Source organism: Podarcis vaucheri (genome assembly GCF_965113315.1).
Source record: "Podarcis vaucheri genome assembly, chromosome: 3".
NCBI classification, from domain to species: Eukaryota; Metazoa; Chordata; class Lepidosauria; order Squamata; family Lacertidae; genus Podarcis; species Podarcis vaucheri.
Genome location: NC_138761.1, coordinates 52,521,958 through 52,538,655, shown reverse-complemented (window position 1 = coordinate 52,538,655; position 16,698 = coordinate 52,521,958). Strand labels below are relative to the sequence as shown.

The following is a 16,698-nucleotide window of genomic DNA, read 5'->3' as shown; positions in this document are numbered from 1 at the left end:
CAAATTATATCACTTATTCTAACATTCTAACATTATTTCTTTTCATTTTTTTACTGAGAGACCAAGAATCCTACTCCTAAAACTATTAACACCCTCTCTTTTTCACACAATTTTATTTGCAGAATATATTGAGTCTGAATGTGAGACATCAAACTCTGTCTTACTTCTACCTAGGATATATAGCTAGCTAAAAAGAGAACCTGCAAATTGAAACAAAAGAATCAGTTCCTGAAGCTGTTGGGCTCAGCCAATCAGCCGAGCACAGATCACATATTTTGTTAAAACTAGGAACAGGGAAAGAATAGGTACATTTTTATGCTACTGCATTCTTAGAGCACTTGGGCCTCAGAATGCCTCCCAGCAGACATCACACGTGTTCATCTCTATAGAATCAAAGAATTGTAAGGTACCCAAAGGGTCATCTAGCACAACCCCATGCAATGCAGGAATCAGAATTAAAGAATCCCTGGCAGAGGCCCATCCAACTTCTGTTTAAAAACTTCCATCACCTTCTGAGCTATAGTCCATTTCACTGTAGAACAGTTCTTAGTGTCAGAAAGTTCTTCCTAATGTGGAATTTCCTAATGTGGAATCTCCTTTAATGTAATTTGAACCCATTGGTTCAAACTGTAATATTTTCGGTTATAAAGGTGGATGAAAGAAACCTTGATTATAGGTAGGCAATGGAGAGAAAATATTGCTTCATACTCTCCAGGAAGTAGAAAGAGATGTTGCCTACACTCATCTCTCCATACAAAGAAATCTGCAAATTACGCAGGTCATCAGGAAAACAAGGACACAGCACTATCTGCTTTTTGCTGGCATTTGCAGAGGCAGCATCAGCCCAGATAAATAAAAGATAAAAAAGCAACCTTCCTCCCTTTTACCTCCACAGTTTGAACTTTTCCACTTCTTATGCACTTCTTTGCTACTGACACTTTAAAAAGTTCATTTGATAAGACAATGCAACTACCTGAGTGCAGCGGCGGAGGAAGTCGCTCGGGTGCCTGGGGTGGCACGCCCATAGGGACGGGGTGAGCCGCCCATAGGCGCAGGGCGAACCGGGGGCCTCCGGAGTCTGCCTACCTCCTCCCACTCAACTGCCCTATAGCTGGGGGAGAGGCAGTGGGCGGACTGTTTGGGCAGCGCAGAGCCTGCGTGCTCCCAAGCCACTGCGTCTCCCTCAGGAGAGACACGTGGCTTGGGTGCGCTGCAGGCCCCACAGTAAGCGCAGCCCAGCAATTTGTCACCCCCTCAGTCGTGACACCCAGGGTGGCCCGCACCCATCGCACCTCTTCCTCTGCCCCTGCCTGAGCGCTAAAGAAAGGGTAGTAGCTTCCACATTCTAAACAGAGGGAAAGTTTTTAAAACTGAGGAGAAGAAATCAACATCTGCTATGTTGGAAAGTTATCTGATGAAGGCTGCAGCTCACTTGTGCCCTACAGCTGGATTATCATTTGTGCATGGAATTTTATGCAGCAACATCTATATAGAATCATATAATTATTGTAAGTTAGTGTATTGTAGAGATGGGCTGGCCTTACACAGTAAGTTCTTACTGAAAGGTGAAAGGCTGGCTCATTTCACTATGGGGTATTTGTGTGTACTGTATTTCTATTTAAATTACAGTAATTATTTTTAAATCTGTACCTATACATATGAATTAACACACGTTTATTTCTTTTTTCACTATGCATTTTTCCCCCTCTTTGGGGGATGGTTTGATCCTGCCTTGTCCTTGTTATCTATAATTTAAGCAAACTGTAGGTCCCAGAGTTTCAATGTCATAGGAAACTGTAGTTTGTTTAGAATCAAAAGCAAAAGTTTCCCATTTCCTTCAGATAGAGAGAAAGGAGGAGAGGGGAAACAGAACTGCATCAGCCTGAGCTGACACAGCAATGAACAGGCACAGCAACATGGTGGGGCCCAAGGGCCTGGCCAGGGGCATTCTGAGGAATGGCTAAAGGTTGCTTTGAGCAGTGCCTGCCCAGTGCCTTAGTGCAGAAAAGAGGAGAAAGTGATGCCTGTCCATGCTGCCATCTGCCACCAACACCATCCGGCAAGCTTCAGGGTGTGTGGGGGTCCCTACCATATTCCAGGGTGGTATGCCTTACCTTTGAGAGGACCCTACGCATATATTAGTGTGGGACAGGAAAGCTGGGATTTGCAAGTGCCAGGATTCTCGTGATGCAGGAGTCCTGGAAGCTTGTGAGATTTGTTTTGATAATATCTCTTTATTTACAAATGTAAAGGTTGGGGGTGAGGAGGAGCAGGCATGTAAGCAGTGCTAGTTCCTAAAATAGCACCAGTCCCTCCAAACAGCAGCAGCCCCTCAAGACAGCTTCCTGGCAAGCCACTGCAAAAGCTCTTTTTGTGACAAAACAGAAGCTGTAAAACTGTTCCCTTCAGCAACTACCTAGGCAGAGGGGCTGTGACCTGAATTCCAGTGGCTTGCCAGGAGTAATTACCAGCCATCAGAGACCATACAAGACAAGCACCTTCTGCTCTCAAGTTATACAAAGACCCTGAGAGAAGGTTGTTTTGCAGAAGCCTGGAAGCACACTCACAACAAACAGAGAACGCTTAATGCTCAGGTTGTCCAAGTGTTTTTGGAGTGAGGTCTAAATATTCCAGAAGATTTACAGATACTTTCACCATGTTTATGTAGCTTGGTGGATTTATGTAGCAGGGTTTTCCCCCACAGCCATTTAGCTAAATGCCTTAACCTCATCATTCTGCCAAAGCAAAGGTATTTGAATTTATGATATTCCATTACAAGCTGCTACAAAATTTCTTGCACAATGAACACTCAATTAGCAGATTTTCATTTTCCTTTATTAATCAAAGTAAACAAAATGCAGAAGAATGGTAAAACCTGATTTCCAAAAGAGAACTTTGTTGACTTTCATAATCTGAAAGATTCCACATTACCCTTCTGGATGTATTTTGTGTTTGTATCGGTAAAGATAGGTGCATTTGACACATTCTCAAATGAATTACATCAATTGATTACGTACATCCTCAAATTAATTAGCATCTTGAATTCAAATTACCATTTGTCTCTCATGATTCATGTAATAAACAGCATATTTTCATTGTATTAGAATATCCATTTCTTAAATATTAGTCAATGAAAATATTTGATAACATTTACCTAATAGTAGAACCAATCCTCCACAGTGAGTTCATTACAGAAATGAAATCTGAACCAAGTTCTTGCAGACTGAGAGCTCATTCTCCTAGCCACCATATGCAGCCGCTTCAAGTTAGGTAACATTGCAGCTTTCTCCCCTGGGATCCATGGCTACTTTGATCTCTTCAACACATTTTGCCTTACTGCCTTACTGCTTGCATACCCTTCTTGCTCCTTTCCATCATGAAGAAAAGTTTGGATTTCATCTCCCGCTTTATCACTACCCTAAGGAGTCTCAAAGTGGCTAACGTTCTCCTTTTCCTTCCTTCCCCACAACAAACACTCTGTGAGGTGAGTGAGGCTGAAAGACTTCAAAGAAGTGTGACTAGCCCAAGGTCACCCAGCAGCTGCATGTGGAGGAGCAGAGACGCGAACCCAGTTCACCAGATTACGAGACTACCACTCTTAACCACTACAGCACACTGGCTCTCAAGTCCTACTGCACTGCAGCTTTTTTGGACAGCTCCACTGCATGGCAGCACAAGAGGTTTTCTGGACTTCTTGAGGTACTAATTCCTTGTTCAGAGTCCATGGACTAAGAGGACAGATAGATATCCCAGGTGTTCTGGATTTATATATTCAGACTTCAGAGAGACATCCAGTGCAAACAGGCTATTGAATCACTGAGTAAATGCAACTCCAACCCATGACAAACGAAGCTGGATTTACTGTGTTAAAACATTTTCCCCCCTTCAAAAAAGGGCAACACCATAGCTGTTGTCCTAAGCCTGGTTATCTGAAGTCACTGAGACCTGACCCTGTTCACAAGATGATGGGGGTGGGGAGGCACATTACTTCCATCTCCTCCATCAAATCTCCTCACTTGGTCCCACTGCCCTCCACACATTGGAGGGCAAATATTTGCAGTGGGGAGTCATCGTGGGGGCTCCTGGTGCTTATTTAGAGCCTAGCATGTTCAGGGCCCTCTATGAGTGTGGCAGGCAGCAGGGCTGGGCAACAGGGATTTAATGGAGAGGGTGCAGCTAGTGAACACATCCCTCCTGATTTTAATTACATGATGAGAGCAATGGCTACTTAGGACCTTAATTGTCAGTAATCATGTTTAGGAGTAGGATGCTAAGCTGAAAAGTGCTCCACTTTCTCAGCTGCTTGTAAAACCGACGTGCTGCTATCACTTGCTGGGTGAGAACATAACTCAGGAACATCTGACTCCGGCCACAATGGAATCTTTTGTGATGACAGCCTTAGTCGAAACTGCTTTAAGTCAAAACTGCCACAGAGCAAAGGCCAGCATGTCATTGGGCAAACTGAATTAAATGGACAAATTTTCTCCCAAACATAAGACCTCTTGTGATCAATGTTGTTCGTGCCCATTGACGCACAAAGAGTGCCACTGTCCTTGCCAATTAAGTGAGCCAGCAATCGGCTACTGTGCCATGACTTGTAGCTCTTTGTGCTAAGTCTTGTTGTGGAGATTTGATTTCAGCAGGGGAATGCAGTAGTGTCTTTAGCTCTTTTGTTGCAGCAAGAAACATACTTCAGCAAAGCATCATCTAAATAAAGCACTCTCTATGGTGAGTAAATGAAGTTCTGTGAAGAGCAACAACAGGAGAAAATGCCAAGGGGGAATGAATAATTGGTTCTGAAGATGGAGGGACTGGTGAAGAAGAAGAATTTGTCAGCAAGGCAGGAGAGAATGATTTTAGATTGGGCATTACTTAGTATGTTTTGGTTTCGTATGACCTGCCTTTAGTTGGATATATGTTGCTGTGGTTCCATAACAATTTGGAAACACTTAAAAAACAATAATAATTTTTTTAAGAGAGGCAGGAGAGACAGAAAAACAGCTATAAGCGTATTCTGTAAATTCCACGATGTCAGCAGCCCTTCCTTTTTTCTTTACAACATCCTCTTATTCCTAGCCCACAGTGACAAGCAAATTTCATTTTCTGGAACAGCAACATTTAGCAATTGCTATGATAGGCAATAGGCAGTCTGTGGTTAAATCTGGTTGTAGAGATTTTCAGTGTAAGTGAGGAGAGTGTGCAAGATGGACAGGACTGGCATACATTTTAGAGCCCCAAACCGTCCTTTTCAAGATGCTTGTTGAATCCCTTGTTCCTTTAAGCAGGAAATCTGGGCCTGAGTTCAACATCAGGTCCTCTTTTCCTACACGCATCCTTCTTATTCCAGTACTTCTTCCCCACTTCCATTTCTCCTCTCCCTGTGCTCCCGTTTTGTCCTGACTTTCTCTGTGCCAGCAATACTTTGCTTCCTGTAGGCTTCTCAGCCTGAAAATATGACCCTGCTTCTTGCCACACTGTGACAAAGATAAGTATTCCTCCAACCCCTTTGTAAAGGGGTTCCTTCTTCCTTCTGCAGCTACTTCCCCACTCTATATGCTGATGGAGGAGGCAATTCAAAGTGCTGGATTTGACCTATAAAGCCTTAAACAGCTCAGGACTGCAATACCTCAAGGACCGCCTCTTTCCATATGAACCTACCTGGACCCTGCGATCATCTTCTGAGGCCCTCCTTTATGTGCCTCCTCCTTGAGAGGTGTGGCGGGTGGCAACACGAGAACGGGCCTTTACTGCAGTGGCTCCCCGTCTATGGAATGCTCTCCCCAGGGAAGTTTGCCTGGCGCCTTCATTATACACTTTTAGGTGCCAGGAAAAACATTCCTTTTTAACCAGGCCTTTGGTTGATCTTATTGACATCCAATACCCTTTTAGAATGTGGTTCTTTTTGGGGGGGGGGTTTACTGGATTATTGTTTTTGGTTTGATTTTATACGCTGTGGTCTTGTTTGTGGGTATAGGGCATGTATAAATTGAATAAACAACAACATCATCCCTGGTCACTGGTCATCATCACTGCACTATGCCACTTCTGGCTTGCCAATGTTTACATCTTGTTGGGCCAGACATGGTGGAGTGCAGAGATTAGCATCAGTCACAATCAATCCTTTAAGATGGCCCTTGGATGATCACCAGCCCATGTGTGTTATGAACATCAGTAAGTTAGGAAGGAAAGGCATTGGCTCCTTACCCTCACTTGCTGCAAAGAACTGACCATCTGGTCAATCCAGCTGCTGACTACTGCTCTAAATTCTTAGTACTCTAGGAGAGATAGTCTTGCATGGAGTACCATTCTAAATAAATGAGGAAAACAACCCATACTTTTAAATAGAGCAAATGCAGGTGTTTATTATATAAGGTTTGTTGATGACAGCACTAGTAGAGGGGGAAATGTCAAATATATTCCGCAATGACAGATTTTAAGTGAGAACTGGGTGTCACTGTCTGCGGCAGCTAATCAGCAAGATGAAGTACAAGTGGAACAATAATTATCCCCTCTTAATCATCCAGACCTGTCTATCACCTCTTCAATAAATATGAAGTTGCTAGACAAGTATTTCACAATGAAAATACAACATCCAGGCATGTTCCAGTTGGACTGTCTCTCCCTCCCCACAGTGGCCAATTTTACATGTTATACTGTTTGTCTTAGTAATAATTTAGTACTATTTATCCATTGCATTTATATACTGCCTTTCTGCCAAGGCACCCAAGGAAGTACATAAATGCAGTGAATAAATAAATAATATATTTCTTTTTGTGCACACTTTCCTCTAATACATGCATTTCTTTGAATGCTATTTGGTTGGAGAACTGCATTACAAAATTCAGATAACTGTGGATTTTAATGGACGGCTGTTTTTCAGTTCTCATATTATTTCAAAAACAATGTATTTGATAAATTCAGCTTTATATGCAAACCGAAATAAATTTATTCCACACCTCTAGTTACAACTGTACTGTAACACGACACACTTTACACGAAACCAGTACAACTGAAACTGTGGCACATCGTGCCTCATAACATCTAATTTCTTCTGCAATACAGCCTACAAAAGAAGGCTACGGAGTCTAGGCAATGATGTCTACAGTTTCAAAGATTTGATGCCTTCCTTATGCTTATTTGAAATAATAGAATTAGCTCTTTTGTATAGCCTTTTCCTCTTCCCCTTCCCAGGGTCTCTGTGGCTACAGATATGCTTCCTATTCTGACCTAGATCAGGAAAAAGAGAAGATAGGGCTCCCTCACGCTCCCAAAATATATCCTCAAAGAAGCCTGGACATGTTTCATTTCCTTGACAGCTATTTCCAATCATGAGACCAGATTGCACAGTTTGCACAGAGACATATGCATGTTTTCAAATCTCCAAGCTTTTTTTGTTCTTTCATACACCTCCCAGTTCTTGGAGAATAACAAGATATTGAGCCAGTTTGGATGATCACATGAACCTGAGATAGGGTTGAGCCTTTTGCTTGCATATAGAGCAGTAGTACTCTATCCTTCACATCAGCTGCTATTAAACCAGGAAATATCTCATTAATCATAGTCTCAGAACCAGAATACTATGATTAGCCAGCTCTGGAACAGGCCAGGATATTAAGCTAACCTCACACCTTGGTTTACTTTTCTGGCTTGCTACAAAGCTATTCACCATAGTTTAGGGTTGCCATATTTCAAAAAGTGAAAATCCAGACGCTAAAGTTGTAGAGCTGTTTTGGCAAAGTTTTGAGCTTTGGGGAGGGGGGCAAAGTCTTTTAGCTTTTTTTTCTTTTCAAAATCTCAAAAAAATGAAGTTTTAAATGTATTTTTGAGATATTTTTAGGAAAATTAGTCCAAAAGACATGGGTTGCCATACGCCTGGGTTTTGCCGGACATTGCTAACAATTTTTGGAAATTTCCCCCCAAAGCTATTTCCGACAGATGACTCCTGAACATATGGCAGCTCTACCATAGTTTCCCAGCTCAGACAGAACAGAAAGCTATGGTTCAGTAGAGACTTCCTGACTTGCCAGATTCTTGTGCCAGAGCAGCAGCAGTTGGTTAGTTTCCACAACAAATATTCTTACTACCCAATATGCCACCCTTAGATTTTTTGTGTTGTTTCGTCCCCCCCCCCGCCGTGTGCACTAATGTAAAGGCACAGTAATTTGCCATGCAAAATTCTGCAGATAGAATTGTTCAAGACACCCTCTAGAAAACAATACCACTGGGGGGGGATTTAATTTCACAACTTGAACCTGCTCATGTTGCGGGGGGGGGGGGGTAAGAGAGTTCTGCCAGAAATCTTACTTGCCATATGTATGGAGAAATAAAAGAAGCACCAAGTTAGTACACCGGAAGAAGAAGAAGAAGAAGAAGAAGAAGAAGAAGAAGAAGAAGAAGAAGAGAAGTTTGGGTTTGATATCCCACTTTATCATTACCCGAAGGAGTCTCAAAGCAGCTAACATTCTCCTTTCCCTTCCTCCCCCACAACAAACACTCTGTGAGGTGAGTGGGGCTGAGAGACTTCAAAGAAGTGTGACTGGCCCAAGGTCACCCAGCAGCTGCATGTGGAGGAGCGGAGACACGAACCCGGTTCCCCAGATTATGAGTCTACTGCTCTTAACCACTACACCACGTTGGCGTAATGGAGGAAGAAGCCACTTGCAAGAGCAGTGTCACTTTTCTTCACAGGTCAAATCAGTGATTCAAGCAGACCACGCACCCTTTTTCTAGAAAGAAAATGTCATCCAGTAGATTACAGTCACCTGCTACTCATTGATTAAATATATTGGTCTCTGAAATGAATCACATAGCAGCCTTCTTTCAGAAATTGTACTATATATTCCAGGAAATTTATTTCCTTCTCATGTTCCAGGGCCTGATATTTGCACAATGACAAGAGATATCTGCTGAAGGACCAGTTCACAGCTGTGTAGTGACTCAGACAGCCAACAGGACAGAGCTGCCATGTCTTCTTTATCCTTGATGAGGCAGATAAAGACCCAAACTAGCTTAAATGCAGTAGGGGCCCTGAAGGCACATTGCGAGGAAAAATAACAAATCAAAACCCTTAACACAGGTTTGGAGTGAATTATAATGGGCATACAGGCACAAGAAACTCAGTGGAAAATAACTTTTAAAAGGATGTTCATTTTAATAGACCGGATGTTTTATTTAGGTGAGGTTAGGTCCTATTTTTTTAAATATAACTTGACACATAGTTGAAATGATATGAAATAGCCACAATGCATTTCTGTTGTGAGTGAGCTTGATCTTTCTCTGTACATCAGCACAGTAGTATCTGGCTCCTTTGGGTTCACAGGATATGTAGAGGCTGATCCCAAGCTTCACCAGCCAGAGTAAACAATTACTAGGGAGCACAGCAGTTGGCCACTACAACAAGCTAGTCAAGATGGGAAGGGTCAACTATGATAAAGTGGTAGAACCATTGTTTTTAATGACTCTGCAGAATGCCATTTTAGAAGGAAAATAAAGGCTGAAAAGATTACTGCATGAAGGCTTTGTTCCACGGAAGTCCAGCGAATTATGCTTTGGTGAAGGGTTTTAAATTTTCTTAGTCTGTGTTCAATACAAAGGACAAACTAATCATAGAAATATTGTAATGCTAATAAATAATGGAAGGGAAATTTGATACCTTCTATCATTCATCTGCGGAAGGGGCTCTACTCAGGTTTCTACCTGCAAATTACAATTTGTGACAGTCACTTCCAGCCTGATTCATTTCAGGCACCCTCACTTTTTGAGTGACGGACCATATCTTCCACGTATACAATAGCCACACACTTCATTATTGCTGCTGATGTAATCAGGAACAAATACAACTTTTCATAGCGTAGAATCTAGTACAAGGTATCAAAGTTGGGAGATTTGCTATGAATTATGAGGTTTTAAAAAAAGATGTACACATCCAATCGTAGTGGTAATAAGTAGTTAATTTACATAAGGAGGCTTTAACAAACACTGATTTTTCTAAGCAAAACGTTTAAATCTGTTCTGTGACATAGCCAGTGTCATTATCTTGACATTCAGTAGCAACCTAGACCATGGACACAGAGGGTTAAGGTACCAGTGGTTGCTCTCTGAGGAGACACAGGACATGAGTCTCACAGCTGAGGCTGAGCTTAACAACCAGGGACCCCCTGAGTCCAGGGCTCCTGAGTATCAGAACCCTGAGCCTGCAAGTCATAAAGGTTCCATGAAAGGGCCAACATCTTCACCCCAAAGGACCTTACGCCCCATCAATCTGGCTCATCAATCCAGGCAGGGGTCCAAGCCAGAGGGCTGCCCTTTTGTGACTCTGCTTGCCTCAGCAAAGCCTGAGAAGAGTAGTCAGTGCCATGGAGCACAAAGGGATCAGCTGAGGCTGAGCATATCCTTTGCTTCCTGGGCTCTGTTGTGGGTTCTGAGAGAGCTACCTTTGGGATTCCTGTTCTGTACTGAACCTTCCTGCCTGTTTCTTGCTTCTCCTCTCCTCCAGATGGCTTACTGGCTGTGCGCCCCCCTGATTCGTCCAGGGGCTCCGTTTCACCAGAGCCAGACAACTGGATCCTTTCGGTTAACGAATCAACCTGGGCCCCTCACTGGGCGAACTTGTCTGTTATCTGCCAGATAGTGCAACCATCTTTGAATAAAGTGTCTCATTAACTGACCACATTTGTGCTTAATTTGCAGTTATGTCTCAGAGTTCCAGCAAACATTTGCTGAGTAATGCCTCTGTTCCACTGCAGGCTCTGACACAGCACAGACTGTGATATAATGCAGTTTAAAAGTGCTGACCAAGCTGAGTAACTATTGCCTTGGTTAAATGAAGGTGCCCTAGGCTCAAAAGCGGTTGATAGAACACAACGAAATGCCATGAACTACAAAGACTAAATAGAAAACACTTTTCTATATAGACATATAATTTTGTGATTAGGGAAAAAATGGAGGAGGTGGTGGAGGAGAAAGAAATGATTGCACTGTTCTTGAAGGAGTGATGACTATGACACAGTATCTTTCTTTTTTGTTAATAGTGCTTTAATATGATCCCCGAGAACCACTTGAGTGGATGATAATAGGGCCAAACTGTTTTGTGTATCCCTTAATGGAATAATTTATTTTTGAATCTCCTTTTTTTATAAACTAACTCAGCGTTGCTCAGATAGCAGGCCAGGACCAATCAATGGGCCTTGGGCCACTTTCAGATGGGCCTCAATGTCACAGCCTGCTCATTGACACCTCACTTGCCTGCCTCACCCCCTAAAAATGCTGCAGCCTTTGGATTGAACCACCACCACCCACTCCTTGCATGCTGAGTAGAGATGGTCAGGAGACAGAGAATTTGATCTGTTTGTGGATGAGAGAAAGAAGGTTTCTTTCTTCAGAAGGAAAGGCTCAGAAGAGTTGTTGATGGGAAATAGAGAGGCAAAAAGTTATCACCGTTTGAAGGAAATTAATAAACTGGGAATAAAAAGGAAGCGTTAAGAGAGGAAACTGTTATCAGAGGGAGAAGTAAATGTAAAGGACCAAGGAGGATGGATGGAAGAAACTGGTGGCGGTGAAGGATTGGGGTGAGGGGATCAGGTGCAATATGAGTGTGGATGAAGAATGGGAGCAGAAATTACAGGAAATGGATAAAGATACTTTAAGAGATGTGAGGGTGGGAGGGGGAAATATAAAAAAAACCAAGCCTTCTCTGCTTAGAGCCTTAGGATCTGCCTAAAATGGTGAAGCTAGTACTGGTACCTCCAGAGCAAATGTCTGTACTTGTTTGGAGGAGCTCTGTGGTACAAGAAAAATGATGTGGCAAAGAATTTCCCCATTTCCAAGGACTGAGTAAATATCAGTAGAAACTGTTGTTAGCAATGGCCAGCTGATTATGCCAAATGTGCCTGCATCTGCCAGCATTTTGTGACTGGCTTTGCTCCTTAACCACCCTTTTGTGACTCAGCAATTTTCAGGTATGTCAAGTGGGCCCAAGAGATAGAAAGTTTTGAGAACTCCTGAAGTAGCCAATGATGTGGAAGAAGGTATTAGACTGGGATACCCAGAGCCCACATCAATTTTCCACTGTGGCTGACCACGAGCAGCATATACTCTAAGCAAATTCATTTTCAGGTCTCTGTCAAGACACATGATCTTAATTCTGAAATACCCTAAACTATATGGAATTCCTGGTAGTGAAGCCTGAAGAGCAGAATTGGCTGACTCACTCACTTGCCTTCTATTTCTTACAGAGCCAGAAAAGCTGATCCTGCATGCCATGGAAGCTACAACCACACAAGCAGCAACTTGCCTCAGTTGCTCCAGCATCCTGCATTAGGGAACAAAAACACAGAGCTGCTCTCCCAGCAGCCTCTGTGCTTGGCAAACCCTTCCTACTTATACCCAAAGCTGGCAAAGTCTCTGATGTGCATGGCTCATAGGACGTTTCCTCTCTCTCTCTCTCTCTCTCTCTCTCTCTCTCTGTAGGAACACTTGAACCCACAATCCTACGCATTCCAGCAAATGAAACAGTAAATCACACAACGGAGCCTTAAAACACACTTAAGTAAACTGGGTGTTTTTAAAGAAAATAAATAAAAGCAAGCTGCTTGCATTGCTTTGCTAGAAATGTGAAGACAGTTCTCCTTCCTTGAAACCCACAAAAGTAAACGAGTATGCAAAACTGTGCTTAAAGGTTCTGAACTGTGTTAAAGGAGTAAGACAGTTCTATCAGATAGGGAAGAAAAACAAAGTGAGTCAGGAAGCACATGAAAAATTAATCCTCATATGCAATGCAGACAGCAAAGCCTAATACTGAATGTCATATTCTATTAAGTGTTTGTCTCCGGTTCCTAGCTTAACCAGGGCTCTTATTTGCCTTATCTATTATAGCTGGACTTGGCATCAATGCATTTATTTTTAATGAAAAATATACTCCTTTCCATTCCCACGCTAACTAGAAGCAAGTGTTCAAGTACAAGCAGGTGTTCCAATTGCTTTGGTTGGTTTGTTTTTTGCAGACCATTTGGTACTAGCCTTATTAGCAAATTCAGTGGAATTGCAGTAATCAAATTAATTATGCCATATTTCATTAAAAATAAGTTTCAGTTTCAAAAAGCCCATAACAGACATTTACCAGTAACTAATACTGCACAATGGAAGCCAGTGTCTACCACTGTTCAACAAAGTGAAGATGACCAATAATTAACATCACAATCCTATTCATGCTGGCTTAGAAGAAAGCCCTACTGAATTCAGTGGGACTTACTCCAAAGTTTGTATGTACAGGAATGCAGCCTAATTTTGTCATATGAGCTTCTAGACTAGAAAGCCATCCCAATTGAAATGGTCACCATACTAAATACAGCAACTGTGTCAACGTTGTTGTTTCAGAAGAAGTGACACAGGGGAAAATACGAGAACTGTCCAGGACTAAAAATGTGTGTTCGGTATTCTCCACTTTCTGTACAAAGTGCAGGATGCTCACCAGGAGTAATGATTTCCCCTTAAGAACATGAGGTTATCAAACCAATGTGAAAGGTTAGTTAATTTCCCCAGCTAAATTTTTAGGAGTTTATGCATGCTGGTGAAGAATTAAGGATGCTGAGTCTCAGCACTCTTTCAGCCAGAAATTCTCTTTCCATTCCATCTTCCTGGTGGAGTGTCATGGAATTTTAAGGACTAAGAGATTTGCTACAAAAGCCTCTCCCACAAAAAGAGGTTGTACTGTAATCCCACAGTTCATGCCACAATAAATCTGCTTAGCTTTTAAGGTGACATGTGTGGAGTCGCCTCACCTGGATTTTGTCATTTTCCTGGCAGTACTCATCACTTTAATGGGAAAACTCTATAAATTATTCTTGCCACAGGAACTATATCCCATTTGGAAAATTGGAATCATTTTTTAAATAAACAAATAAAGATCAGAAAGGTAAAAGGTCTTTCACTCTGAGAGAAATACCAGCACAGATAAAGAGCAAAATCTGCCTACTCCTGAAAATAAGTGGGGGGGGTGGGGAGATGGACTGCACGCATTTTATGGAAGTTTAGCATTACAAATAGTTGTCAGCAATATTGTTTCTTTTTTATACATATTATACTTTAATGTGAATGAATTTTGCATGCATTTAAGGGTATAAATGAGTGCAGTACTGCTAGCACCAATGGCAGAATTTCAGCTGCATTACTCGTTTGAACTGACGAAGCTTGCTTACTTTAAATAATGCAGAGTGATTGCACTTCCAAGTCTATTATGTAAGTCAGTCAGTGTTATTGGCATACGGGCAATTATGCTTTCTTTTTTTCTCCAAACCTTTATTATATCACAGATATCAACCATCTTAAAACATTCATATACCAAAAAAAAAAAAATACATACAAAGAAACAGCCATATAAGATATATAGTAAAATAAGTTTTCATTGGAGTGTCTTCCCACTAAACTGTGCCATTCACCACTCTAAGAGATACTATTGACAGAAACTCAGCCACCCTTGCAGTTTCCTCCGGGTTAATATCAGACAGGTAGAATCTGATATTTTCATTGTGCCATGATGCTAAACTACCCAAAAAGGGGAATAACATGCATTTACGTAGCTGGTTGTACAATGGACAGTAGAAAATAATATGTTCTACAGTGTCTGGCACATTCAAATAATATTCACAATGTCTATCATTTCTAGGGATGTTTAAATATCTGCCCTTAACAAAAGCTGAGGGGAAAACGTTCAGTCAGGCTAACATAAATGCCCTGAGTTGGACTGGAATTATTAATTTTGAGATATAAATGATCCTGTAATCGGTTGTATTTAAATCAAGGAACTTGCGTTTAAATACAACCCTGCTCTGCAATTATGCTAAAAAGCCACTCCTAGAATTGCTGGTGTTCTTGCTTTGGCCATAATAGCAATGGAACCTGCTATTTCAAATCTATGGAAGTGAAGTAATTCAACAGTCTTAATCAGCAGTTGGCTCTCTTCTTCCAGTTACGGAAACCTCTTGGCTTGAGGAGATATCCTAACAAATTGTCAGTGCCTGAGGCATCAAAACCTAAGGAGAATTGCTGAATAAATTCCAACAATTTATATGAGGTAATTCTATTGTGGGGTGTAATAAAAATACAGCTTAACAATATTTTACTCACAATATCTTACAATATTTTACAATATTTTACACATTATCTTACAATATTTTACTTAACAATATCTTACAATACAGCTTAACAATATTTTACTCACAGATTCTACCCCCACTTTGCTCCCCTTCTTTACTAAATGTAAACCTCAGCAATTGAATAGAACAACAGATTGTAAACACAGGTGTGTGGGTTTTTTAAAAAGTCAAATATGGGACAAAAAGTTTCTGCAGAGAACAGCTGTGTGTAAAGGAGAGAAGGGGGAGAAATTCAATTTGGTTCATGTTTTAAGGCAAACTTAAAGAATGCATACTTTTCAAAATAATATGCGAACCAAAGCACAGTCATCCATTGAAATTCATGCTTTTCCAAATTCTGCCGTGCAGTCTTCCAATCAAGTAATATGAACAGAAAGGGTAAAATGTGCATATAAACGTACTTATTAGTGAAAGTAACATACAAAAATGCATTATTGTAGGGAAGATTGCTTGGCAAAAAGGCACCTAGTAGGAAACACTGTATACAAATTTGTGTATATTGAAATACTCACACTAAACTCTTAATCTCAGGGTCATGTGTTTGAATCCTAAATTCGATTGGGCAAAAGATTCCTAAATTGCAAGGGGGTGGACTAGATGACCCTCGTGGTCCCTTCCAACTCTACAATTCTATGATTCTACAAATCTAAAATGCTGATGAACTTTCATGAGGACTCCCCACCCACCCTCTGCAAAAAAAGAGAAATGCTGCAAACTGGAAATGTGGAGAACTGAACATAAGACTGGAAAAATGAGGAACTGAAATTGACAGTCAGCCATCCCTAGCATGAAGTACAATACAAAAGTACATAGTGTCCTAATATCACTGCAATGTACATTTCTCCACCTCCTGACATTGGCTGCCGCTGGCAAGGATGGGGGGATGCTAATCATGATGATATCAGGACCCTGGGTAAGTTGAACTTACCCAGGAGGAGGAGATTGGACCCTGGGCTGTGTTGGGTGTTCACTGATAATGCCACCAAAACCAGATCTTTGTGCCAAATGAGACTTAAGGCCCCCCCCCATGCCTTTTAACACGAGTTCATTAAATGGCACTGTGCGCTGTGGGCATCAGTCAATAGGAGCAGCATGACTTCAGAATCACAGCATAGTTTCTTCAGGCTTCAAAAGGAGAAAGAAAGGGCAACCAGATCCCCAAGAGCCAGTAAACAAATTAAAAAGCTGCTGGCTTCTTTATATGAAATAATCTAGTCTGCAACCTTTCTAGGACCTACTAAACAGTGGCAGCCACAATTGAACTGACCTTCCTCAGCCACCCTGACAAGCGTGTATTAAACGGTGTCATTACATAATGGCGATCAATCACCAATGGGAAAACAGTGGCCTTATGAAGGCTCATAAAAAATGAATGCCAATCCCCTCCACTGGGCACTCAAGGCCAAATCATTCCTACAGTTATTTTTATGCACCAACATCAATCTGGATTTTGCCTCAGGAAGGAATTCGATAAAGATAGTGCTATTTTTGTTATCACAGTGCAGGGGGAGTCAGTGAAATCTGTTCCTGGGCACTCTGGGAGAGC

General features: G+C 41.6%; 1 protein-coding gene across 6 annotated transcripts in view; it reads right to left on the bottom strand.

Annotated features, from left to right (window-relative positions):
* Nucleotides 1-16,698, bottom strand: part of RPS6KA2 (ribosomal protein S6 kinase A2) — a 171,676-nt gene that overhangs the window by 65,713 nt on the left and 89,265 nt on the right. Inside the window, exon 1 of one of the 6 annotated variants that reach the window (XM_082216719.1) lies at nt 3,155-3,171. The exons of the other annotated variants lie outside the window; for them this stretch is intronic. The gene's annotated coding sequence lies outside the window, so the exon portion shown is untranslated. Of the gene's footprint in view, nt 1-3,154; nt 3,172-16,698 lie in introns of those variants that run through there. 6 annotated transcript variants of the gene reach the window in all.